Here is a 25,986-nt window from a genome sequence, read left to right on the forward strand (position 1 = left end):
TGTGAATACAAGCATGCCCTTAAAATTTGGACATGCTTGTATGCATGTCTGTTTTTCAACATGCAGTTATGTTCATTAGAGTATGGAATATATACACAGACGCACGAGCACAGATAATATACACTTCCACACTATTATGTAGTATGCATCTGATGAAGTGAGCTGTAGCTCACGAAAGCTTATGCTCAAATGAATTGGTTAGTCTCTAAGGTGCCACAAGTACTCCTTTTCTTTTTGCGAATACAGACTAACACAGCTGTTACTCTGAAACTTCCACACTGTGATTTCTGAGTTTCAGAGGGGTGGAAAGACATGCCCTTCAGACTTATGTAAAAGAAAAGTGGAATAATTAATTAATTAACATTAATCAGCTATTCTTTTTCTTTATCCTCCTGCACCCCCAGGTGCATAGAGCCTCTGCCAGCTTCCGCCGTTTATTTCGGTCTTGTGCTGGTCTGTTCAGGCTTCTGTCATGTTGATGGATTTAGCTTCTTTCTTTTCTGTTCTGCATAATGTTTCTCTAGATCTCCTTCTTTTTCTCTTTCCAGGTGGTGTACATATTATTACTTGCTATGAAAGTTGTGTTGGTAGCATCCTTAAAGCTTATCCTCAATTGCCATATCTTACCATAGTTGATGTTTTAGATTGGCTTGGTCTATTTAGACTTTCCGGTGTTGAAAGAAGCACTTTCGAATGGACTCTGAAGATCTACTGCAGGCATTTACTTTGGAATGAATTGGTCTTCTCAATTTCTGTTGTAAACTTCAGTAACTCTCTTCCATAAAGGAGGACAGGATGCTTCATATTTTATATCCATGCCAATCAAGCTACTTTTCCAAATCTTTTCAAGTTTATGAAAGCTGTTTGCTGTTTTTGAAATTTGTTGTTTGTCATCTAGCATGGTGTCACTGTCATTGCACATCTCACTCCTGACATAGGTAAAGTGACTGACTTCTTTTAGTGTTTCTTCCTCCACTCTAAGGGTTACTTTTAGAACACGGATAGCCATATATTTTTTCTTCCCCTTGTTGATACAGCAAAACAAGTTGATATGTTTATCTGCCAAAAGTTTTTCTTCCATTAAGTGATATGTTGAATATGGAGGACAGTGTCATCACCAAAAACAAGGTAATCCAGTTGTGCTTTGTCATTTGTCCATAAAATTCCTTGGTTGCCTTCTGCAGTTACTTACCTCATGACATAGTCAATGACCATTGCAAACAATAGTTGGGATATAATACACCCATGCCTTGCTCCATCAATCAAGCCATTGACTGATGATGTCACTATCTCCGACTACACATTCAGTATTATATAGATCTTTGGTGATTCTGATTATTTTTCCTGGTATTTCATAGAGTGCTATAATTTTTTAAAGCCTGTCTCTGTGTACTCCGTCAAGCCTTCTAGAAATCTATAAAATTTATCACAAGAGGTGCTTGCCATGCCTCGCTTAATTGTGTGATACATCTGAAAACAACAGCATGGTCTGCACATGATCTCAAGGACTAAAACCTGGATGTTCCGTCTAAGTTGAAGATCCGTTTGTTTCTTGATATCTTCCAGGATGATGTTGCCCGTGATTTTTCCAGGTACTGAGAGTAATGTGATTCCCCTTCAATTATTGCAGTTGGTTAGATCACCCTTCTTTGGCAATTTCATTATAAAGCCTCTCTTCCAACTCTGTTGGGTTCTTTTTCTTCATTTCATCTACCCAGAAACACAAAGAAAGTCTGGAGGACTATTCTATCTCTCTCTTTTAAAGTATCTATTCAGTAATGTTACCTTCTCCCAACTGCTTTCCCATTTTTGCATTTACTGATGACTCTTCTATCTCCTGAATCAATATCAAGCTCTAGTGGTAGGTTGTCTTCATGTATTTCTAGTAGTTTGCTTGGGGTTGGTCTATTTAAAACAACCTGAAAATGTTCTGCCCATTTTTTCCCGTGTTCTGCTTGTATACTAAGAGTATTTTCATTTGCATCTTTAATAAGGCTTCCAATACTGGTAAAGTTTCCTGTTAGCTGTTTAATGATCTTATATAAGGTTGTCAGGTCAAGTCCTGAGCAAGCACTTTAGCCTCTTGTCATTTTTGTATCAATATATGTCCTTTTAGCTCCTCTAGTGTTCCTTTTTACCTTTACCAAACTTCTGTATGCTTCTTACCACTTGCTTGTCTCTTCACACGCATTCTCTTAGCCTGCATGAGTTTTTTGCTTTACACTTCTCTTTTTCACTGCTGCCCAAGTAGCATTGCTAATCCATTCTTCCGTTTTAGATTTCATTGTTATTGGAATCGTCTTAGCAGTCTTTGATGTTTTCCCACAGAGTATCAGTGTCTTAGTTCTTCAGTTAACTCCATTAGAACACTGAACCTGTTCTTCAGTTCAAGCCAAAAGCACTTTTTGTGTTTGGGTCTTTTAACTGTGAACTGTTGATGTGTGGTCTTCTTTTCACCGTCTTCATTCTATTTAACTTGATATTCAGCTTAGTGATAAAAAGGCCGTGGTCACTGCCCACATCTGCTCCCCTGCACACACCCACATCTGCTAATGAACTGCGAAACACTACTGAAATGCAGAAGTTTTCTGTCTGGTTCTTTGTAGTACTGTCTGGGGAATTCCATAGCACTTTATGGATTTCATTATGAGGAAATAGTGTTCCACCTAGCACTATGTTGTTTACACTGCAAATTTCTACTAACCGTTCACCATTTTGGTTCATGTCCAAATCCCTGCTGCACTTGCCCATAACTTTATGCAACCCATCATTGTTACTGCCAACATTTTGCACTAAAATCTCCCATAGTCACTAGGATATCATGTTTTGGGACCTGGGTTAACGCATCCTATAACAAATCCTAAAAAGAATGTTACTCATCTGGCTTTTTGTTCCCTGGTGCATAGCATTGCATGACTGTTAGTTTGAAGACTCTAGTCTGAACGTGAACTCTAATAATTCTTTCATTGCCTGATTCCACTTAGTCAGTGCCTGCTCTGCTTCATTCACCATTAGGATTGCTATGCCAGCTTCATGTCTACTACCCATGTTCACGGCGTAGATGATGTCTAATTTGTTTCTCTAATGTGTAGTTTGTTTGAACCTGTCCATCTCCGCTTGCTGATTCCAAGGGCATCAAGATGGTATCTATCCATTTCTTTAATTACTTGAGCAGTTTTAGTAGCTTCATACACTGTTCTCAGATTCCAGAATCTGATTTTCATTACTGACCTGGCTTTGAGCACCAGGACTTTTCAGGACATGGGTTTCCTTATGGGTTTGAGCAATGTCCATCATATTCTTCAGTTGAAGTTGGTCTCCTGTTCAAGCCTCCTGCATACCAATATGGCTTCTGTAGGAAGTTTTCTGTGGCAAGTTTGTTTTTACATAGTGAGATTACCAGCGCTGTGTACAACCTAAGGTCCACGGCTCCTTATTCATTATTCAGAGCTGCCCACATGTGGACACTCCCCATCCAACACCTGGGGATGCGCTTGGTAGCTTTGGATGCCTCCAGATTAATCAGCTATAACATAAGGAAATTCTGAAAGGCATTCACATTGTAAGTATATAAACTAATTGCAGGTGAAGACGTCAGGAAGTCATTGAGATCAAAGGAATATGGTATTGAGAATCTGTAAAAATGATTTAAATGCTGTGAGCATTATTTATTAGGGTACAATAATCTCTAGAAAAGTTAGTGGGCTTTCCCACCCCATTAACTTATTATTTTACTGACCCATGTTTTTAAGTGTGTTCATGTTTTTAGAATTGTAGAAATGTGAGAGCTGCAGTTTTCCCTTCTGAAACCGTGTTTCAAATGTTTGAGGGGAGTACATCTTACACTGTTGTCGGCATTGGCTATATTTGAAAAGCAATCTCATGTAATATGGCAGCATTTGGTAAGGAGAAGCCCTACAACTAAACTAGCAGAGGTAGTTACTGTAATTATCTCATCCCCCAAAAGAAACAGTGGAGGTCATTTGTGGGGCAATTAGGAGACATCTTCACTGCAGCTGCCTGTATAATAGCTAGCTTGCGGATACAAGATGCAGCATATTTCCATCACTGCTGCTGCTTGGCTTTTACAAACTGCAAATATTTTCTCTTCACAGTAAATTTTCTAAAGGGGGAACAGTCTAATATTTCTAATTGCACCTTAGCAATGTAAATACTTTTCTCTGAACATGTAATTTAGTTATTTTACCATTAGCTTGGAGAAAATGTTTAATTCAAAATGTTTTCTTTGTAAATGGCTCAGAGACCATCTTTATATGTCTTTATATACATAAAAATACATTTCAATTTTATATATCACGTTAAATGTTTCTGGATACTGAAACTATATCTGAGTACACTCTATCCTTATCATGCTGGTGAATGATCATCAGGTTTTGAATAATGATTTTTCTTCAGTTGGGATGAACTGAGAAATTTCTCAGGAATAAAAGCAGACATATGACATTGTCCTGAGCAATAAAGGGGAGGAAGCATTGCCCTGGTTTTCAACTTCTCCTCGTGTGTGGCTCCTTTATGCCTTTCAAACCACTTTTACGAATAGCTTCTTTTTCAGACCCTACTGGTTTTCTTGCACAGGCAATTAGTGCAGAGCTTTAATGTAAAAATGATCTTTTGTGTGCATATGTGAGAGATGCAGTGAAGACTTCATGATGGTGTGATATAAAGGCTTTGAAGGAATTGAATATGCTATGTTCCTCACAAATACACCATTATGAATTCTATGTATCTCACATATTTAACAGAAAAGCAAAAACATGTCTAAAAATTATGACGGTTTTGAATATTTTGTTGAGACTAATTGTTGTACCTGGTCATATGTACAAGCAGGCTACCTTGGTAGTAAAAGGCCACCTTTACAATGCTTTAGATTAGAAGGAAAGAAAAATAATACATTTTTAAATCCTCTAAAATTTACTTTAAAATAGATTTTTACATGGAAAAGTGTCATAATTTAAAAGTTCAGTATCTAGGAACTATCTGGGGCTAGAACCAAGTGGTGGAAACCAAAGCATATCCCTTTTAAGTGCTATAAAGCTCCTGTTTCTAGACTTGCAAAGTTGCAAGATCTGACTTTGTCACTGGATTAGGACTGTCTGCCTTAAGTATATTTGGTTTCAGTTAGGGAATATAGGTCTCGAGGAGAAAAGGAGGAAGCATATTTGTGGCAAGTAAATTTTTAAAAGAAAATGGTTGCTGCTTGGAAGTTTAAAGTGTTAGAATAACTCCCAGTAGAAACTGATTTCTGTACAGGGCATAGGAGATGTTGTCAGAGATGATGGAATTTACCATGTGGCTCTTCAACATATCAGCTGCACATCACTTCCACATATGTTCACATACACAGTAATAAAATACTATGTATATGTGTTTCAGTGGAGCCCAGTTAGGCCTTGATTCGGTAAACCACTTAAGCACATGCTTAACTTTAGGGAGAATAAAGTAAGAGTCAAAAGAGTAGGCGCCTGCTGGAGGCACAGGTATGTGTCTTGTCAAAAACATGTGGACACCTTTGAAGGGAATCATCAGGACGTATTCATATGCAAAGCACAATAGAGTTAAGGGTCTTCAAGTGCATTTCCTTATCAACACAATCACTGACAATTGAGGAGATCAGTAGTTCACACTAACACCCATATTAACCTCATTTCACATGATTTACCCAAACTCCAGTACCCAGCTGCATTTACAGACTACTCGGCTCCACAAAAAAAATTTCCCTTTTTAATTTCAATATATAATCAACCAAAAAGCATGCAGCCAGTTCCTCCCAATCACACTGAGGTCCAACCTCAGTTGAATTAAGAATTGTTTCCTTCAAAGGTACACAGTGGAAAAACCTAAATAATATGGTGTTTGACATAACAAAGTTACGGTAGCGTGCTTGAGTGTGATTGGGAGGAACTGGAGATTGGATGTGTGCATTGTAGTTGGGTTTGTGTTGGAAAGGAAAGGGAGTTTATTGTGCCACGTGGGAGTCTACGTGTGGTACAAGTTGTGGATAGAATTGCATTGAGGTGGGCTTAAAAGAAAACAAATAAACACCTCTCTAGTTGCAGGGCTTCCAGGTGGCAGCCTGTCAGAGCTGCCTGCATCCCTGCTGAAATCTCATGTATCCAGCACAACTCCTTGTACTGTTCGGCCTCCTGAACACCCAGCGCCAGCTGTGGTGCCTGCTGAGCAGGTAATTTCATTGCCTCTCCTCCCCTGGGACTGTTCTCCCTGCAAATTCCTGCCAGGGAGAATATTGCTGCTGCTGCTTTCACAATAAAGAAAAAGAAAAAAGGAGGGGGAGAGAGAAAATGGAGAACACAGTGTTTGCCCCAGGAACTACCAAAGCCCCTCATGTGCCCTAGGTACTACTGACAACAGCCCCCTACACTTGGAGCTGCCAACACCAACAGTAACCCCCTGCTCCCTTCTCCAGGCACTGCCCATCCAACTAACCCAGAACTCCCCAGCCCCTGCTGCTCCAGAAACTACCACTACCAGCTCCCTGTCCCAGGTACTCTCATGTGCACCCACCCTGGGAATGCCCAACAGCAGCAGACATTCCCCTGCTTCAAGAACCACAAGCCTCAGATACCCACACATCCAGCTGCCCTGGGAGCTACGACGTGTGTGAAATACATTTTTTGTTTTATACTGGTTTTATTCAAAGAATTGCCTAATAGTTTGCACTAATAGGAAGGATCGTAGACTGGAATCCTGCATATAGTGCAATAAAAGAAGATATGTGAATGCTTTATCAGTTCTTGCCTCCTTTTTTCGAAGAGATGTAAATTCTGAAGTAGGACAGTAATGAAATTGATCCTTCTCTACGAAGGTGTAAACCAGACTAGCTGTGGGTGCCATTTTGCCTATGGCTCCAGTAGTTCATATCCACATGTAACTGTTCCCAGGCCTGGGTGGAAGAGTCAAGATCACCAGTGACAAACTGCTACTATGAAATTTAATGCAGGGGGGAAAGGTGGCTGGAATCTCACAGTGCCAGAAATGTACTATTTGTGATATACTGTTTTATTTCTTAGAATAGCCTTTACTGGTTTTGAAAGAAGTTTGAACTAGGCCTTAAAAGACTTTTTGTTGTTTTTGTTTTGCAATCAGTGATTAAACAGATGTTAAGTAAACAAGAGTTTATCTGAAAAAGGGTATGTTACAGCTTGTACCTCCACCCAGTAACAGGGTACTTGTGCAAATCTGGAGTCATCCTGACTGCTGCCAGGTATTATATGAATTGACTGAATTCATGATTTTCCATTGTTGCCTCATCCTTTAGATACTGGGCCTTAGTGTTTTAAATTGCATTTATACATTTGATAGCTTGTATCATAATTTATTTTTTAAGTAATAAAAAGGTTGTTGAACAAAACCTGGTGGGGAAAGTTTTCAAGAATGCCTAAATCATTTAGGAGCCTAAGTCCTATTTTCAACAATGATGCAGTTTGGGGCAAGATTTTCAAAGGTATTTAGGTATCTAAAGATAGATGCTGAGTGGGACTTTCAAAAGCATCCAAGGAGGTTAGTTGCCTAACTCCCAAATCAATGCAAATTAGGTAGGTGTTTTTGAAAATCCCACTTGATACCTATCTGCATCTTTAGGTGCCTAAATACCTTTGAAAAACTGGCCCCTTGGAGCCTAAGACTAATTGAAAGTCAGTGGGACTTAGGCTTCTGTCATGTCGGTGTTTTTGAACATTTTTCCTGACATTTTATTTTAAATGTCATTCTTGTTAAATCCTGAAGTCCAGAAGCATATTTGTTGATCTTTAATTTTTGTAACCCTCCCCTCTCTAATTCAGTTTCACAGTATGAGCAGTTGTTTTAAGATCTCATCCCCCCTTTTTTAAACTGTGAGATAGTGCTGATTTAATTATTTCTTCCTGCTTAGTCAGCCTTTTAATTACATATAGGTACGTATGGGGTGAGGTTGGAGGTTGTGGTGTTGTGTGTGTGTGTGTGTGTGTGTTTTTTTTTTTTTTTAATTGCCTTTGATTATGTTTGCATTGGTAACAGACTTGGTTTTTGTCATGGTTGATCATTTTTGAATGAAAAGGGAGCCTGGATGCAGATTGCTTGTGGGGTGCGGGATAGTGAGAAAAGTGACTTATTTTCCAGATTTAACTCTCCAAAAAAGCAAAGATGGTCTTGAGAATGTATGTGGGAGAGGAAGAGTCCCCTTCTAAACTCTCTCTCTCTCTCTCTCTCTTAAAAAAAAAAAAAAAAAAAAAAAAAAAAGAGGAGTCCTTGTGGCACCTTAGAGACTAACACATTTATTTGGGCATAAGATTTCATGGGCTATAACCCTCTTTATAAGATGCATGGCGTGGAAAATACAGTAGGCAGGTATGAATATACAGCACATGAAAAGATGGAAGTTGCCTTACCAAGTGAGGGTCAGTGCTAACGAGGCCAATTCAATTAGGGTAGATGCGGCCTATTTCCAACAGTTGACAAGAAGGGGTGAATATCAACAGAGGGAAAATTATTTTTTGTACTTACCCAGCCACTCCCAGTCTTTATTCAGCCCTAATTTGATGGTGTCAAGTTTGCAAATTAATTCCAGTTCTGCAGTTTCTCGTTGAAGTCTGGTTTTGATATTAATGTTACCTTTTTTGTTGTTGTTTTACCAAATAAGTCAATTCTCGGTTACTTGTCTTAGCTGTTCCCAAGATGTTTACCTAGGCCTGAAGGAAACTTGTCAGATTGCTTAAATTTTTAATTTATTCTAGGGTCTGTGGCTTGTTTCATGGCTTTGGAGAGCTTTGAGCAGTCCGTGTGATGAATGCTGGCACATATTTTCATTACTAAATACCAGAGTCCAAGTGCAGTATACATTCTCAGTGTGTTTAATATCTGGATTAATGTGGGGAGGGAAAGGGGCGAGTCTAAACGACTGTGTATTTCTGTCATTAATATTCATATGCATGAATCTGCATATTTGACATCAGTCCAAAACTCATGGGTAGTAGTGCCCTTCATGCTAATAAATGGAGGCCATTATAGAAACATACTCAGTGTCATCTCAACACCCTTAATTCACTTTGTTCCCACTAATCAGAGGAGATGCTGCTAGCTATTTCTTCATCCCAAGGCAGGGGAATGTATCTGGCCTAATCTTAAATAAGTAGCAGGTTCTGAAGTAGTAATGCTCAACTAATGGTAATTAAAAATGGAGATTATATTTCTCCCTAGTTAAAAGTTTATATTTTCAGTAGTAAAAACCTCAAGAATTGGAGTTGAAAGTTCTCTGAATCCCATGAAATTCAATTTTTTCATTATGGTATTTTCTCACAGGGGTTTTCTGTTTCACCCTTCATTTTTCAGAGACAGTGGACTCATAGTAGTTAGTATTCAACAGAACATCTGCCTCAGGAAAAATTTGGCAGCTTTCATGCACTCACAAAAGAATTTCAGAAAAAGTATTTGTTATCCCTAAACTAGATGCTGACAGAGCTGATAATTCTAAAACCTTTCTCCTGGGGAATAGCATATAGGAACAGTCTTAATAATGAGGAAGCAAGTCAGTTTTATTTGCATTTAGAAAAGATCAAACTCTCTCCACCTGCTCTGTGAACAGAACACCTAGTTATTGTCTCTTCCCCCCCTCTCCCTCATCAAATTGCTAGCTTGTATAGCCACTGAAGAAGTTGTGTGATGTGCCTGGCAATCCAGGAGCTTTTCTGAAGCAATTTAACAATTAGAGAACACGCATGACTCCTCCATTCCAATAGTGATTATAGAAGACCCCATAACCATTCTCTGTGCCTCTCTTTCTGTCACGCCACCTGGGAAATATTTCCTTTGCCTCATGAGTGCTTATGATTTATGTTGATAGTATAGCGTAAGCTAGTTTTTATCTTTTATAAGTTAGTTTTGACTAATCTTTACGCTAATACAAAAGACTTTTTATTTTCACATATGAATTGCTTAAAAAAAAAACCATATAGGGGTATTTTGCGTTTGGCTTTTTAGGCTAGAGCAAAACAAACATGCTCGTGATGCTTCAAAGTCATACTGTTGAAGGAGGTCATGTTCACTTAGCCATCTTTGTCTAAGAGACCAGTGTACTTGGATCTGATGCCCTCAGTTGCTCACTGGAAAAGAAGGAATGGGCCACAGAGGATTTTTCTGCCTACTTTGAGCCCTTAGTACCTCTAGCAACTTCTTTTTAAACAAAATAATAATAATAAAACCCCCCAGAGCAGCATTCCAAGGCAAGTTGTAAATGAGTGTGCCTGTTCTGCAGCACCCAGCCTCAGTTTCCCTTCACCAATAAGTCCACCAAGGCTCGTGTTGCATACCAACACACCACCTTGGGGAGTAGTTTATTAACCTACAGGGACTAGTTTATTAACCTGTTTGCGCGAACTCCATCTCTTTCGTCCCAGTTTCCCACTGCATACAGACCCTTCTTTCCTGAAGGTCTGTCTGTGTTGCAGATTCAAATAGTCTCTTTCTGAGGTATTCCACTGAGGCCGCTCCTTTCTGAGGCCAGGCTAATTTTTCACCGTCCCTTTTCTCTGAGGTCTGTTTTCAATTTTCCCAGCTAGTACAGCATCTCAGTCCTCCTGACTTCTCCCAGTCTCTGGGATAGCCAGGCCACTGTTCTTGGGCTTTGCTCTCTGGAGTCTCAGGCCAAGCTGCCAGAAGGCTTCCCCCACTGCTTCTCTCAGAAATCATGTTGGAGCTCGGCCCCAGCTCAAACGGCTCCCTGGCTCCTCGTCTCTGTTTCCAGAAGCACTCCCCTGATGCTCCTTACTCTTTCTCACAGAAAGCTCTCAATCTCCCTCTTCTGTCCACTCTTCCCTGCCTTGTAAAATCCAGATACTTTCCTTTTCTTTCAATCAGCAGCAGCCAGTTGGTCACAGGGCCTTCCCTTTCATTCTGTGACACAAATCAAGACACTGAAGCAGAGGGCTTCAAGAATTGTTCCAAATCGAGGAACACTTACAAATTTCATTATTATATAAGAGGGGCCTATTATCACGGGGCATCAGTGAAAAAGCCTCCTTGGTTCCCACAGATCCATCGATGGAGGTGGACTATGTTTTTATTTTGGTATGTGACAAAATTACCTGTTTTTGTTAGGGCCTAAACTTAACACTGGATCTATTATTATTTTTGTAGCACGGTAGCACTGAAAAATCGTGATCGAGGTCCCGTTGTGTTAGGTGATGAACAGACAAACAGCAAAAAACAGAAAGTGCTGCTCCAGAGAGCTTATTGTCTACATGGCAGACAGTATGCAACAGGTGAACAAAACAGACAGGCTGGGCGTCGTGGAGGTGAGAGAATGAGGTAACAATAAAATGAACAGTGTTTAGTAGAAGGCAGAAGTCACAGCTTGTTGGGAATGAGCTATGACTAGGGAATAGCAGGACAGACCTTGTGGTGGGAGAGGAGGACGAGAGCATAGAATGGTGATAATCAAGGAAATGTCTATGGAAAAAAGTAAAGAGAGGCCAGGAAGGAGGGAGCTGAGAGAGGAAGATAAAGTCATTGGTGTTGATGATGATCGAAAAGGGGAACTCTGGAATGGAGAGACGAGAGAGAGAGAGCGCAATGTTTGGTGAAGACCTAGTTGAAGTGAATGGTCAGTTTGGTGAGTGGGAGAATTGATTTGAGGTGTGAGCAAGAAGATGAGTGTTTAGTGGTTGCAGAGGCCATCAGCGTGGAAGATAAAGTCACCGAGGATAGGTGGGAGATTATGATGAAAGGAAGATGGCAAGCTAGGAATCAAAACCTGGTGACAGCATTGTGGGGAAGGAGGCGAAAAGAGCTGGAAGGAGTGCTGATTACAGAAGGAGTAAGAATAGGGAGAAGCTGCAAGCAGCAGAAGCTAAGCATAACATCCCCACCACATTCCTCTGGGAATGATTCTTGGTACAGAGCGCAGGAGCAAATGAAGTTGTTCTAAGAGACTGCAGCTGCTGAGGTGGTTTCACCAGGAAGATCCAGATCTCTCTGAGAACCTGGAGATGGCTAGGCAGGAGGTGAAGGTCACAGATGGCTGTGATGCTTTTAGAGATGGGACAAGCATTCCACAGAAAGCAGGACAAGGAGAGATCAGAGGTGACGAGGGATGGTCATGAGGCTAGAAAGGGTGGGACCAGAAGGGCAGAAGTGGTGATGGGGGGTGGAGTGGATGGGGGGCCAGGTTTGGGGCAGATGTCATTGGAGGTGAGGAGAAGGTGGTTGAGGAGTGTGTTGGATTTATGTGGCTGGGAGGAGGGGGATAGAGATGGGGAGGAGAAAAAGAACAGGTAAAGCTGGTGGGAACTATAGATGGTGAGGGTAGTGGGAAAGGGGAAACAGAGCAGGTGGAGAGTTTCAGGATCTATCTCTGCGACCGCAAAACAGATAATTGATTTCTTAACAAAACTCAAGTGGTATGCTCATCTACCTTTTTGGCTGAAATCTCTTGTCAAGATAGCGATACTACTGCAAGAGTATCAAGGATTCCTTCAGCAGAAAACAGTTGTAAGGACCACAGAGACTGTATCATTACTGTCAGTAACCTAACTATAATAATCATAACAAATGGACTTATGCCAGATTGCTGGGTCATTAATTATTTGCTAACAGGGTTTCCAAAACAAACAAACTAACCCTCAGTCGATCAGAAACCAGCTAATTTATATGTCTAGTGTAACTTTAAGCGTTTTTCTTACAGATAAATAGTTATTATTTGAAGCTCAGAATAAGTCTGTTCTCAAACCAATCAGTATGCAGCTGATCAACAGTAACACAGTGAGAAACTGTGTCACTCTTAGAGCACCAGTATCCATCAGTACAAACGATTGATGTAGATGTAATCACTGTGTCTAATAGAAATAAAGTCACTATAATGGAACATTGTCACAGGATCAATGTCTCCTGTTTTGAAAATAAACCCCTCAGCTTTGCCTTTGCACTTATGTACCAGCAGGAGACCATATAATTCAATTAATCTTAAATAGAGCTGTGAATGATCTATTGTGGGAATATCAGTGGCAACATATTTGGAAAAATAGAATATTCTTGATCATTCTCACATGCCAGATTACACAATAGGTTTTCTAGTGGGTGGAGACAGGAATAAATCAGCTGTGAAGAGACAAACCTTATACGATCACTGTTAAATGCTTGATTGTATAGATTTCTGTAATTTTTGGATCTGGTAATCACACAGTCACTCTGCTCGCACACCCTTCTTCAGTGGTAGATTGCCACACACAGAGGACATTTGTGAGTGTTAGGCCTTTTTGAGTCCGGACAGAAGCTGTCAGTTACAGCATTTTGCCTCCATTTCTGGTTCAGAGGGACTCATCTGTGGGTTTGGGGGGTGTTTTGTTTTGTGTTTTGTTTTTCAATGGCAGCTGACACACTATTTCCCCAAATAAGTTTTGTTTTGGGCTCTCAACCTGATTTTCCTGAATGATTTCATGGACCAGCCCTTTGATCATCAGATCAGCATTCTCGTTCAGTTCTCTTCTCTGAAGACTGTGTTCTGGGGAGCTGCTGTTCACTCAGTGAGATGAGCAATGGAATTGCAAGCACTCTCCTTACTTAATTAATTTTTCACTTAGGCCCTGGTGAAGCAAAGCAGTTGAGCACATGCTCAACTTTTAATGCTCAAATAGGACTATTCATATGCTTAAAGTTATGCACACACAAAGTGTTGAGTTCGATTGGGTCCTAAAACAACGTAGTCCCAATTTTCTCCTTTCTTGTAGTTGAGGTATCTCCACCTTCTCTGTCCAGATCCCAAGAATCCCTAGTCTGCCCCTTTTTCAGGAAAGCACCTAAACACATGTTTAAGTTGGCATCTTTGTGTCCAGACTGCAAGAGCCTTGTTGAATTTAAGTAGGCATCCTAAAGGAGCTTTATCCTGTCCTAAGGGACATTCTCCTAATGGTTTAAGGATGGAATTACATAGCCTTACTTGGCCAAGGAAAGACTACTACTTTTCTGAAAGGCAACTTTTGGGGCAGAGAAAGCAGATCTCTCTCCACAGGATTTGTACCAAGCAACAACGTGGGCTTCTACGCTTGCTTTTTGTCGGGCATTACAGGGTAAATATAGCCTCATATATGGGATTTGGGAAGTGGGTTTTGCAGGTTACCTTTCTGAAGTAATCCCACCGCTCTCTCTATATACAATGGCTGGATTGGCACAGTCAAGTGGAATTTCTTAATTTTTTGTTAATTTCTTTATGCATTCCTACGACAGCCCAATTATTTCAGGGGGCTAAGGTTGACTCTTTTAATATGTTATTTGCTAAAGTATTGGTTATAGTTACTGCTGGGCAATTCAATTAGATCTTGGGGGTGGGGTGTTTATCAGTAAAGCTCTTGGACCTTGAGTCCCTCAACTAGAATGTCCCTTCTTGGTTCCCATCACAGATATCTGACAGTGTCTTCTCTCATATTTTTGGGGGGATAGATGTAATTGAGTTAGAAAACTCTCACCAAGTGTTTCCCCCTCTACCCTGATTGTGCCTATGTGCACGAAACAGCCAAAATTAGTCCTTTAAGATTTAACTAATAGGTTCTGTGATAATGTTGTTTAGAATAGGAAAATGAGAATCAGCAAATTAGGGAAATCAGGAAAGTAAATCAGTTTTCTTTTCGGTCTGGACAATTTATATGGTGTATTGTCTGTAACAGAGTAACAAGAATTTAAATATGTAAATAACATTGAATGACATAAAGCCCCAGTTTAAATATTTAAATATAAAATTTAATATTTAAAGTTTAAATATTCCTGTAGTCAACTCTAGGCACTTGCAAAAGCCATGGCCACCAAGAAGTACATTTTTAAAAATACTGAAAATGCGTTATCTTCCAGCTACCTGGATAATAGCCCCTTCCACTCCATCAAAATTCCATGGAAATATATGTAAGAGCTGTTGCTTGAGGTTTAATATTCAAGTGAAATATTCCATAGTAATGGTAGCTGGGTAGTCTTGAGGGACTATGCTGACTTCACATAGAACAGTATCCTGTTAATTCATAGCTCAGATAAACCATTTTAAATAAATACTGAAATATAAAGTAAGTAAAAGGGTATTTTTAGTGCATTTTAGTCAACAGGTATTAAAGAAAGTGCAAACAAATCTCATGGTTTTTTTTAAAGCAGTTAACAGACAAATTGTTGCCATTAAATAACTGCATTTGAAATACACCAATTTATATTTAACTAGAAGGAATTTTTAGTAAAAACTCTACTAAAGTATTGCATGTGCCTATATTTAAGATGTTACCTAGCTTTAACCCCTCCTAAAAACACAAGAAATGTACATTTAGTAGCCAAAAGTGTTGCATTAATTCAAACAATGATAAAAATATCAGGGGCTAATGAATAATAGTAACTTCACTGTTAAGACCGACTTTTCAGCATCTAAGCTTATAATGTTCATCTTTTAAACAAATGTGGGTAGGTATAGCAGATCAACATTAGCTGTGACTTATACATTTCTTTGCATACATCTTCAGTGTAGGAAACAATTTCCAAGAATTGTTCTCAGAAATGAATATTCTCCTTGATTTTAAAATCAGTGACACTCACTGAAGCTGTACAATGGAGACAAAATAATTCCATTTTTTTCATTATATGATTTGTGCTGACCGTGGTCGTCAGAATTTTACTTCCCTAAGAAAGTATGCAGCTGCTAGCTTTGCATAACCCATAATATCTGAATGCAATTCTGAATATACTGTAACTTGTCTCTTTACCATAATATCTAGGGGCCCACTCTCCTGCATCACATAGCATATGAATTTGGGGAAGAGATTAATGGTTCAATAATTAAATATTGTTTCACTCTAGGCAAAAACAAGAAATAAGCCATATCTGTGGCTTACGTTGTAATAGAACTATGCTAGGTGTTTCTGGAGACTTAATGCCCAGATTTGAAGCTTGTGAGGATCTTGCTATCATTTTAGTTGGTTTTTCTTTTAGGGTTGTAATTCTTTCTTTAGGAAATTCCAAACTGACTGTGTCACATTGTGTGCTCTGTACACTTAAATTGGCACAGAAAGATGGAGACTGCAGCCATAAATTTGGTCAGTAAAGCTGAAGTGTATAATACAAATATTTACTGACTGAGCTAAGGAAAAAAAAGTCAGACTGGGAAAAGAAAAATTATGTTTCAGTATTTGAAAATAGAGCTGTATTATAGTGATTTAAAAGTAAGACCAAAGCATTAGAGATAAAAGATGAAGATGTGAAAAGCAGCTCATGTTTTAGACTGCTAGGAGGAAAACAATCAAGGCATGACTATATGGGATGCAAGTAAGAGGGAGCAAAAAGAAAAGGAGTACTTGTGGCACCTTAGAGACTAACCAATTTATTTGAGCATAAGCTTTCGTGAGCTACAGCTCACTTCATCGGATGCATACTGTGTAAAGTGTAGAAGATCTTTTTATACGCACAAAGCATGAAAAAATACCTCCCCCCACCCCACTCTCCTGCTGGTAATAGCTTATCTAAAGTGATCGCTCTCCTTACGATGTGTATGATGATCAAGTTGGGCCATTTCCAGCACAAATCCAGGGTTTAACAAGGACGTCTGGGGGTGGGGGGGGATAGGAAAAAACAAGGGGAAATAGGTTACCTTGCATAATGACTTAGCCACTCCCAGTCTCTATTCAAGCCTAAGTTAATTGTATCCAATTTGCAAATGAATTCCAATTCAGCAGTCTCTCGCTGGAGTCTGGATTTGAAGTTTTTTTGTTGTAATATCGCAACTTTCATGTCTGTAATCGCGTGACCAGAGAGGTTGAAGTATTCTTCTCCGACTGGTTATGTGGTTGCTGGTGAGTATACACATACCACACAACAGAACCACTAACCCAGGAACCTATCCTTGCAACAAAGCCCGTTGCCAACTGTGCCCACATATCTATTCAGGGGACACCATCACAGGGCCTAATAACATCAGCCACACTATCAGAGGCTCGTTCACCTGCACATCCACCAATGTGATATATGCCATCATGTGCCAGCAATGCCCCTCTGCCATGTACATTGGTCAAAATGGACAGTCTCTATGTAAAAGAATAAATGGACACAAATCAGATGTCAAGAATTATAACATTCATAAACCAGTCGGAGAACACTTCAATCTCTCTGGTCACGCGATTACAGGCATGAAAGTTGCGATATTACAACAAAAAAACTTCCAATCCAGACTCCAGCGAGAGACTGCTGAATTGGAATTCATTTGCAAATTGGATACAATTAACTTAGGCTTGAATAGAGACTTGGAGTGGCTAAGTCATTATGCAAGGTAACCTATTTCCCCTTGTTTTTTCCTACCCCCTCCCCCTCCTCAGACGTTCTTGTTAAACCCTGGATTTGTGCTAGAAATGGCCCAACTTGATTATCATACACATTGTAAGGAGAGTGATCACTTTAGATAAGCTATTACCAGCAGGAGGGTGGGGTGGGGGGAAGTATTTTTTCATGCTTTGTGTGTATAAAAAGATCTTCTACACTTTCCACAGTATGCATCCGATGAAGTGAGCTGTAACTCACGAAAGCTTATGCTCAAATAAATTGGTTAGTCTCTAAGGTGCCACAAGTACTCCTTTTCTTTTTGCGAATACAGACTAACACGGCTGTTACTCTGAAACCTGAAGTAAGAGGGAGGGCTCATTAGGAAGAATTACAGGGAAATTTGTTAATGTTTTCATATTTGACATCTCCTTTTGACTTTTTTGAAAGCAAAAGAATATTTTTAAATAACAGCAGTTAAGAGAAGTAAATTCAGAAATAGTGATACTTTCTCAATTTGAACTATGCAAACCTTACAACAAAGGCTGTTTTCCTTTGAATTCAGAAGGTTAGAGAGACTCCGTAATAACAGCATTGTCAAAACCCATAAGAATCCTAACAAGGCCAATTTATACTGTGCCCGATGGTAGGAAAAAAGTCTCTCAAGTGAAAACGTGAAAGAACAAACAGGACAAGAAGAGACAACACTTAAAGACTTATGAGAAAATGGGAAAATGCCAGTTATCATTTAAACTGATTTCTTAATGAATACATCCCCAATAAAATTTTCTCCTTGGATTGGGCCAGCTCTTTACCATAAGAAACTCTATCAACTTCAGACATGATCTTGCAGGTAAACTTTTATAAATATAGGGCACAAGCATTTTGTAAAACTTTTACTTTGGGTTGTAGTTTTTAGGTCTTGTGAGAGAGCAGTTTTTTAATACTAGTGAAATTCAATGTTCTTGCAAAGAATGTATTGGCATTCTTGTTAAGACCTGCTGTTGCGTTCTGAAGTTTTCTAAGTTGCCCATAAAAATTAACTCTGAAGTTGGAACTTAGCACTGAAACTGGAAATCCAAAATACCTTTAATTTGGAGTTTACTAAGAAAGGGGGATCACATCAACTGCAAAAAATGTTCTCAACCTCAGCCCAATCTCTGCCCTGAACCTAGATTGAATCTGTTTAAAGGTGAAACATCACTAGTCCCTAAGGCTCCCCTGCCTTCCTGGATGATGCTTCTGTATAGATGCCCAGGGCCCCTGATAGCAAAGTTGTACTGCTTGCTTCATGTAGAGATACCAATGTCTAGCAGATGGTGAGTTCCAGAACTTACAGACTTTAAGATTAATCTGCAAAGTACTGTGAAGAATAACCTTTGGAGAAATGGTGTATTGCTGGGGAGACTCCTTTTACTGTACATGGTGTTTATGTAAATTATGGAGAGGGGTTGAAATAAAACTTTCCAAAAGGTTATATAAGTAAGCATCTTCTTTTCTCAGTGCTTATCTAGCTAAACAATTTACTCTCACTGGAACTTTAGCAAAGGTTGTGGTGGATTCTCTATCACTAGCAATTTTTAAATCAAGATCGATTCTTTGTTAAAAAGATATTCTGTAGTTCAAGAAGAAATTATATGGGGAAGTTCTGTGGCTTGTGTAATAACAGGAGGTCCAACTAAATGATCACAATGGTCCATTCTGGCCTTGGAATCTATGAATAAACCAAGTATCTGGACCTTTTCAGATTCATTAATTCAGTTGGTTTTATTTTAAAGAGCATGGTCATAAAAATGGTAAGAATCTTAAAAAATAACTAAAAAAAAAACCAACAAAAAACCGATTTCCACCTTTGTATGTGCATGCTTAAAAACAAAATAGAAGTTATTTTCCAAGGTTTCTTGTAAAGTGGGGGGAAAAACCTGACTAATGGTTGTGTCTTTGTTGGAGGGTTTTAGTACATTTCGGGAATATTCATGTTGTGGTCATGGTACCATTATGTGAGAGTAAATGCAGGAGTCTGTTTATGCGCAATGTTTTTCAAAGGCATCCAGAGCACTGGATAGACCTCTTTGTTGTGCAGTCTAAGTCTACCAGAATGAAATAATGCCTTTGCTGCATTTTGAGAAATACTCTGTATTTACAGGGTCCAGGGCTCTGCTGTTGACCCACATAGTTAGCAGGTGTTAGAAGCCTGCATAAAGTTGCTGAAATTTCATTCATTGTGGTAGGTGCCCCTCATTAACTCTACCCAGAATATACGGGCAGTGGGAGTGGTCCTTTAAGAAGAGGGAACTAGGATACAGGAGATCCTGGAGGGAAATTCTAGGTTACTGGAGGAAACTTAAGATGTTTGTTTTTGATGTTTTTTGATTTACCCATCAAGCCAAATCACAGGAAGGTGTAAGGTAGGTGCCTAATCAGGGCTGGTGTGTTCTCTTTAGGATGGGATGAGGAACCCCAACCCATTCATCCTTGGCTTAGAAAATGTAACTTTTTGGCATATATAACATTTTTCAATCTAAATTTCGTAGCAATCATAGCTCTCTTCTTATAAGTCCCAATTTTAACAGTGACCTAGGCATTGTTTTCAATATCACATGGGCTTATAGATACCTAAGTCACTTTTGAAAATGGGACTTTTAGGCTGTGTTGAAAAAATTGCAATGGTTTCTAAATATCATTGAAAAATTTTGGATTCCAGGAAAATTTTCTCTGTTTTGAGTTAATGTTGTTAGGACCAGATTTAGTATTTTCGGCAGGGCCTGACTGTAATTAAATTTTTAAAATGTCAAGAGGCCTCTCTGCTGTGGGGTCAATACGTAACTGCCAAAATTTGAAAAAATATTTTCAATGGACAGTTTTCAAATTAACCTGAGGGTTTAAGGGCTGATAAGACCTTCATCTGTCACAGGATTCTGCATGAAAGAATGAATAAATAATTAATTTTCTCCATCTCTTCACAATGATTTAATTGAATCTAGAGTAAAGAGCAATATTAATATAATTTCAAGTGCTGAAAAGTACTAGCCATCTCATTCCTTTCCCTCAAGCATATATATACGTGCGCGCGTGCACACACACACACGCACACACAGAGGAAATAAGTTAAGGGAGTGTTAATACATTTAATTCACTGGTTTATGGACAGTAATTTTAAGTTTTTTCTCTCTCATATTTTTTCCTGTTCTTTTACTCTTCTGGCTCATTCTGTCTGTCTCATTCCACTTGTTGTACACCTACTTTGTGAATGCTGCCCCCGCCCCCAAAGAAAAAACAAAACAAATCACCACCACCGCTTTGGGCCTTGTTCTAATTCTGGGAAGAACAAATTCAATCAATTTGTAGGTTAGCTAATTTAATGTCTTTATATTCCTAATATTATTATTTTTCCTTCGCAGAAATCCTATATAGCTCTGTATGTTCCAGGAGAAAGTGATGGGATGGCTGTGCTGAGTTGAGCACTTATGATGTATTAATATAACTGGCTGCTTTGGATTCAGTTGTTACCTGACTTCAGCCCCTATATTGCCTCAAAGCTGATAGAACTTGTATGTGGTTGTAACAGCTCCCCAGCCATTCCAACACATGCGAACTGCTGGAGTTCTAGATCACTCCTGCCACGCCACATCCATGCCCCCACGTCAGGTAGGGTGGCCAACTTTCTACACACACAAAACCGAACACCCTTGCCCCAACCCTGCCCCCCCACACTCCCCGAGGCCCTGTCCCCGCTCACTCTCCCCACCCTCATTCACTCGCTCATTTTCACTGGGTTGGCTCAGAGGTTTGGGGTGCGGGCTCTGGGGTGGGGCTGGGGATGTGGGGTTTGGGGTGCAGGAGGGTACTCTGGGCTGGGCGGTGGAGCTGAGGGGTTCGGAGGGCAGTAGGGGGATCCGAGCTGGGGCAGAGGGTTGGTGCGCAGGGGGAGAGGGGAGTGATGGATCCAGCTGTGGGAGCAGGCTCTAGGGTGGGGAACCCTTTTTTTTTTTGTCACAGGCCATTGACCCATAGAAAAAAATCAATCACGGCTACTCACCCGCCCTGGGGGGTGCGGAGGCTCAGGGCTTCTCTTCCTGCAGCGGGGCGAGCTGGCACTTGTGGCTCCAGCCCCGCAGGGGAGTGCCAAGACTCAGGGATTCCCCCCACTTCCCTCCCCTTCCCCGCCATGACAGGGCAAGACGGCGCTCAAGGCGCCGTGGGCCGGATGAAATTAATCCGGCTTGCAGGCCCTAGGTTCCCCAACCCTGCCCTACACATAGGAGCCGGAGGGTGGACATGCCAGGGTGCTTCTTGGAAGCTGCATGGAGCGGAGGCTAGCAGGGAGCCTGCCAGCCTCGCTGCGCCACCAACTGGACACTCAGTGGCACGGTCAGCAGTGCTGACCAGAGCCACCAGGATCCCTTTTCCAACGGGCATTCCAGTCGAAAACTAGACACCTGGTCACCCTAATGTCAGGAAGCATGAAAAGGGGCGATGTATAGCTGGCTATGCTGGCCCTCCTCCTCCTGGAGATTTCTGTGCATTGGGGTAGCTGGCTAAGCCAGCTTTGCAGCTGCTTTGCACTAGTACTCCAGTGTGAATTGCCCACAGCAGGACCCAGAATCCATCCCTTAAGGTCTCATGGAACTTTCATGAAGTAGAAGTTTGTCAAAAGGAAAGTTTTAGTGGCTATCTTGATTACCTTCTGGGCTTACTTAAACATTTTCACCTGCATTGAATTTTATTTTTAATTCTATGTCAAAAGTTTGTCAGACTTCCTCTTTTCCCATTGTTGTACAGTGGAATGCATGGTAGTTCTTTGCCTGGCTGTTGCTCTCTACATGGAGGTCGGTGGAATTCGATAGTGAATTGTTTCTTGCATGTATAGAGCTGGGATCCCTTGGGATGAAAGGTGACATAGATATGTTGTTTCAGAGTAGCAGCCGTGTTAGTCTGTATTCGCAAAAAGAAAAGGAGTACTTGTGGCACCTTAGAGACTAACAAATTTATCTGAGCATAAGCTTTCGTGAGTTACAGCTCACTTCATCGGATGCATAGATGTGTTGGTGTCAGTAACAATTTTAAACAAGCGCTGTAGAAAATGGCTAAAACCAAGAGTCTGAAAGAATCTGGAAACTTGTGCAACCCTTTTCTTGTAATAATTCTCTGATATTTTAATGTCCTCACTGGGCAGATTCTATGTTCATTTAACATGTTTCCTTATTTTTCAAGGAGTGTTCCGTATTTCAAAAGTTTGTGTTACACTCTGCCACCTTTTGGCAATGAGATTTAAAACCTGTTTTCATGTGGGACAAATGCCAGTTATTTCTCCTTACTTCACTGAACATCTTGCTGGAGAACACTTTGAATCAGCCTTGCAAAATGTTACTAGCTGACTTGCCTAAGGTGAATAACACTTTTGACAGACAAGTAAAATATTAGTTTTTCCTTATCTTCATTTATCAGGATAAAGAACAGGTGGCTGGTATGTTTGTATCACAGTTTTGCAATTCTGCTTTGAATAGCTGCCTCTTGGTAGGTAATAATGCTATTTATTTGCTAAATATTAAATATTTGTATTCACACCTGATTTCTCCATATTGTCTGTCTCTTATTTTTCTTATGATGCAGTGAAATCTGAAAAATCTATAAAATGGCAGTAGGGGCACCAAGCCAGTGTTGTTGTTATGAATTTCTGCAGGGTGTGTGGGTATATAATATAAGGAGACTTCCACATTGGCCCCTAAAATTCAACTACTTTTTTTTTTTTTTTTTTTTTGATAGAGGACTGTTGTTTCCTCTGCCTTGGAACGCTTCTTTAGCTAGTGGTTTGGGGTAATAGGATAATGTACAATGTCTGACAACAAAACAGTCTGTCTAAACAGGACTAGTATTTTATGTTGGCTTTATGCTAGGTCAGGGGTTCTCAAACTGGGGGTCAGGGCCCCTCAGGGCGTCATAAGGTTATTACATGGCGGGGTCATGAGCTGTCAGCCTCTACCCCAAATCGCACTTTGCCTCCAGCATTTATAATGGTATTAAATATATCAAAAAGTGTTTTTAATTTGTAAGGGGGGGTCTCACTCAGAGTGTTGCTATGTGAAAGGGGTCACCAGTACAAAAGTTTGAGAACCACTGTGCTAGGTGGAGTTGCCGATACATACAACATAGTTGAAAAGGACATATATTCCCTATGTTTAGCAACACGAGCCTTAAAAGTTATATTTAAACTTGTTTTAAAATTCCAAGTGATTATAGAAATTATAGAATTCACACACTTGTTCTAGTATTTTGCAAGGCAAAATGCTTAAGCTTGCGGCAGAACATCTCTTCATAAATTTGTCAACCCCAGAAATGATTAGCTATATTACCTTTTAGTTTGTGGATTTATCAAGAAAAACTGCCCACTTTTTTTCTTTTCATTATCAACATGTTTGTGACTTTAAGGTAAGCTACTTAACTAAACACGTCAACCGTTATTTGTAAGAAAAGGGTATCAACATACTTTTAAAATCTGGACATTGGGTCCTGCTATCTAGCAATTGTAAGCATTGTTATGCCTTCAGAAGAAAGAGATGAGAAAGATTCAAGTAGCATAGAAATTGCAATTTGACCTCTTTCTCACTTTAAAGAGAAAGAATGTCCTAGAAAGAATGTAAAGCCTTTTAAATTTCAGCTATCTAGTGACCCTGGTCTTTCTTTTGTTTTGTTCTTGTTTTGTTTTTGCTTAGCTTTTCATCACTAACTGCTGTCCTTTTAGTTCCCTCTCCTTGACCCTTAGTATCAAATGACCACACAACCATCCTACAAGTTACAGTAGGAGCTAGCTGAGGAAGCCAACAGGTTTTATTCCTGTTTTGTGAAGTGATATTCATTTTGAACAATCCAAGAAGGCCTATTCTCTACTCTTTCCTTTTATGTTTTACTGGCGCCAGGATAATGAGGAAAAATATGAGATCTTGTTGCAAAATCATGGTGGGAGCTCAGTATGGCCAACCTAAAACATTCAAAAACATTATTTAAAAAAAACAGACACCTAAATGTTGTGTCTTGTCTTCTGGTTTCTGAGCCTTTAGGGTGCACTCAGTTCACATTTTTAAGCTTTTCTCTGCAACTATGAGAGCTGGAAACTAACTTTTTTTTTTTTTTTTTTTTTTTTTTTTTGGAAGTGGAAGCAGGGATTCTGACTCAGTCTCTTGACCCTAGTTGTTGGGGCTTTAAGAGAAACACCAAATATTGCAATAATTGGCAGCACTATGGTTGATGGTATTGAGTGATTTTTTGCACCAGTAGACATGCTTTTTTCAGGGGCCAAAACTGATTTTCTTCTCCAAATCTGCAGCTTCTCTGTCTCTGATTTAATTTATGAGCTGTATGTTTACAGTTGCACCATACCTTTAGATATAGAGGAAAAGCAGGACTGTTAGCAAGATTGTGCCTGACGGATTCTATAGCATAATGGGGTCTAACAGGTTTGGTTTCATAGTAGAAATGAATAACATGGACTGTGCAGTTTGGCCTTATATAAGACTTGTGCTATTCCTCCATATTGTCCCCTTCCTCCTTGTGTGAATTTCAGACTTTTTAAAGTTAGGGACTACAAGCACTTGTTAGAGGCACGTAAAGTTTGGTCAGGCCTCGAGAGAGATTTTCACAGCCTTGTAAACATACCTCAGTCTTGACTTGCCACACTTCTGCTAGCACAGTTCTTTCTTGAATACACACTGTCAGTCATACCAAGTTGTGTGGTAGTTTGATTATGTCTGAGAATTTAGGATGAGACCACTACGTTTTCACTGTGACCTAAATTAGCATTGTAATCTAGGTCTTTGGAGGCAAAGGCTGGTGTGTTAACTTTGTTATAAATATTAAGAGATTCTTTCAGATAGTTGTTTGGATTATATGCCGCAAAATATTGCCCAAATTTCTGTCAGAAACTATGTACTTGGAGATTCTTTTTGTTGATAAATGCCATTGACAATCATTGTTACTGTGCAGACGTCAAATTAAAAAAATGAAATATATATTCAAATGTTAATTAAAAGCAGATAAAGCCTTGATTAAAAGGAATGCTGTTTGGTCAAAATTGCCACCAAATTTATATTCTCTTTAAAAATATAAGGGTTTTATAAAGCCCACGGTATTACTATGGTTTTATTTTAACGGAAGTATGTTTTTTCCTAAACAAATATATCCCTGCAGTCTTTGCAGCCTATACATTGCAGCATTGTGCTGTTGCTTGAGAACCTGAAAATAAAATTGACTAGAAAATAAAAGTGATTAAAGCAAGCATTCTAGTTTAATTGTCCAAGTGGAAAGAAGTTTAAATCGTGAAAGATAAATTCTAGTTTAATAATGTGATTTGCTACAAACTACATTACCTATATTATATTGTTGTTTTTTGGGTTTTTTTTAAATGAGGCCAGTCCTTTGGCTTCTGTTCATTGAAATTGTGCCATCAGATTATGCCAATCTACATCAATTGTGTATCTGGCTTGATTTTTAAAAGAGTGATCTTTTACAGTGGTGTGAGCTAAATGGCATTTTAAAGGTGGGAATTCAGACAGATTTTACATAGTGAAATAAAATCCATATTTGCAACATTGTGAAGAAGTGTCTTGTTTTTATATACCAGGGGTGGCCTCCTGAGAAGGAGCCAGAATTTACCAATGTACATTGCCAAAGAGCCACAGTAATACATCAGCAGCCTCCCATCAGCTCCCC

General features: G+C 39.7%; 1 protein-coding gene across 12 annotated transcripts in view; it reads left to right on the top strand.

Moving 5' to 3' along the window:
* The window catches only part of TBL1XR1 (TBL1X receptor 1), a 166,717-nt gene that overhangs the window by 108,490 nt on the left and 32,241 nt on the right, over positions 1 to 25,986 (top strand). The window contains exon 4 of one of the 12 annotated variants that reach the window (XM_043521754.1): positions 11,149 to 11,306. The exons of 10 other annotated variants lie outside the window; for them this stretch is intronic. The gene's annotated coding sequence lies outside the window, so the exon portion shown is untranslated. Of the gene's footprint in view, positions 1 to 11,148; positions 11,307 to 22,644; positions 22,669 to 25,986 lie in introns of those variants that run through there. One more of the 12 variants, XM_037909534.2, reaches the window with a different exon arrangement.

This window comes from Chelonia mydas, chromosome 9 (genome assembly GCF_015237465.2).
Source record: "Chelonia mydas isolate rCheMyd1 chromosome 9, rCheMyd1.pri.v2, whole genome shotgun sequence".
Classification (NCBI taxonomy): Eukaryota; Metazoa; Chordata; order Testudines; family Cheloniidae; genus Chelonia; species Chelonia mydas.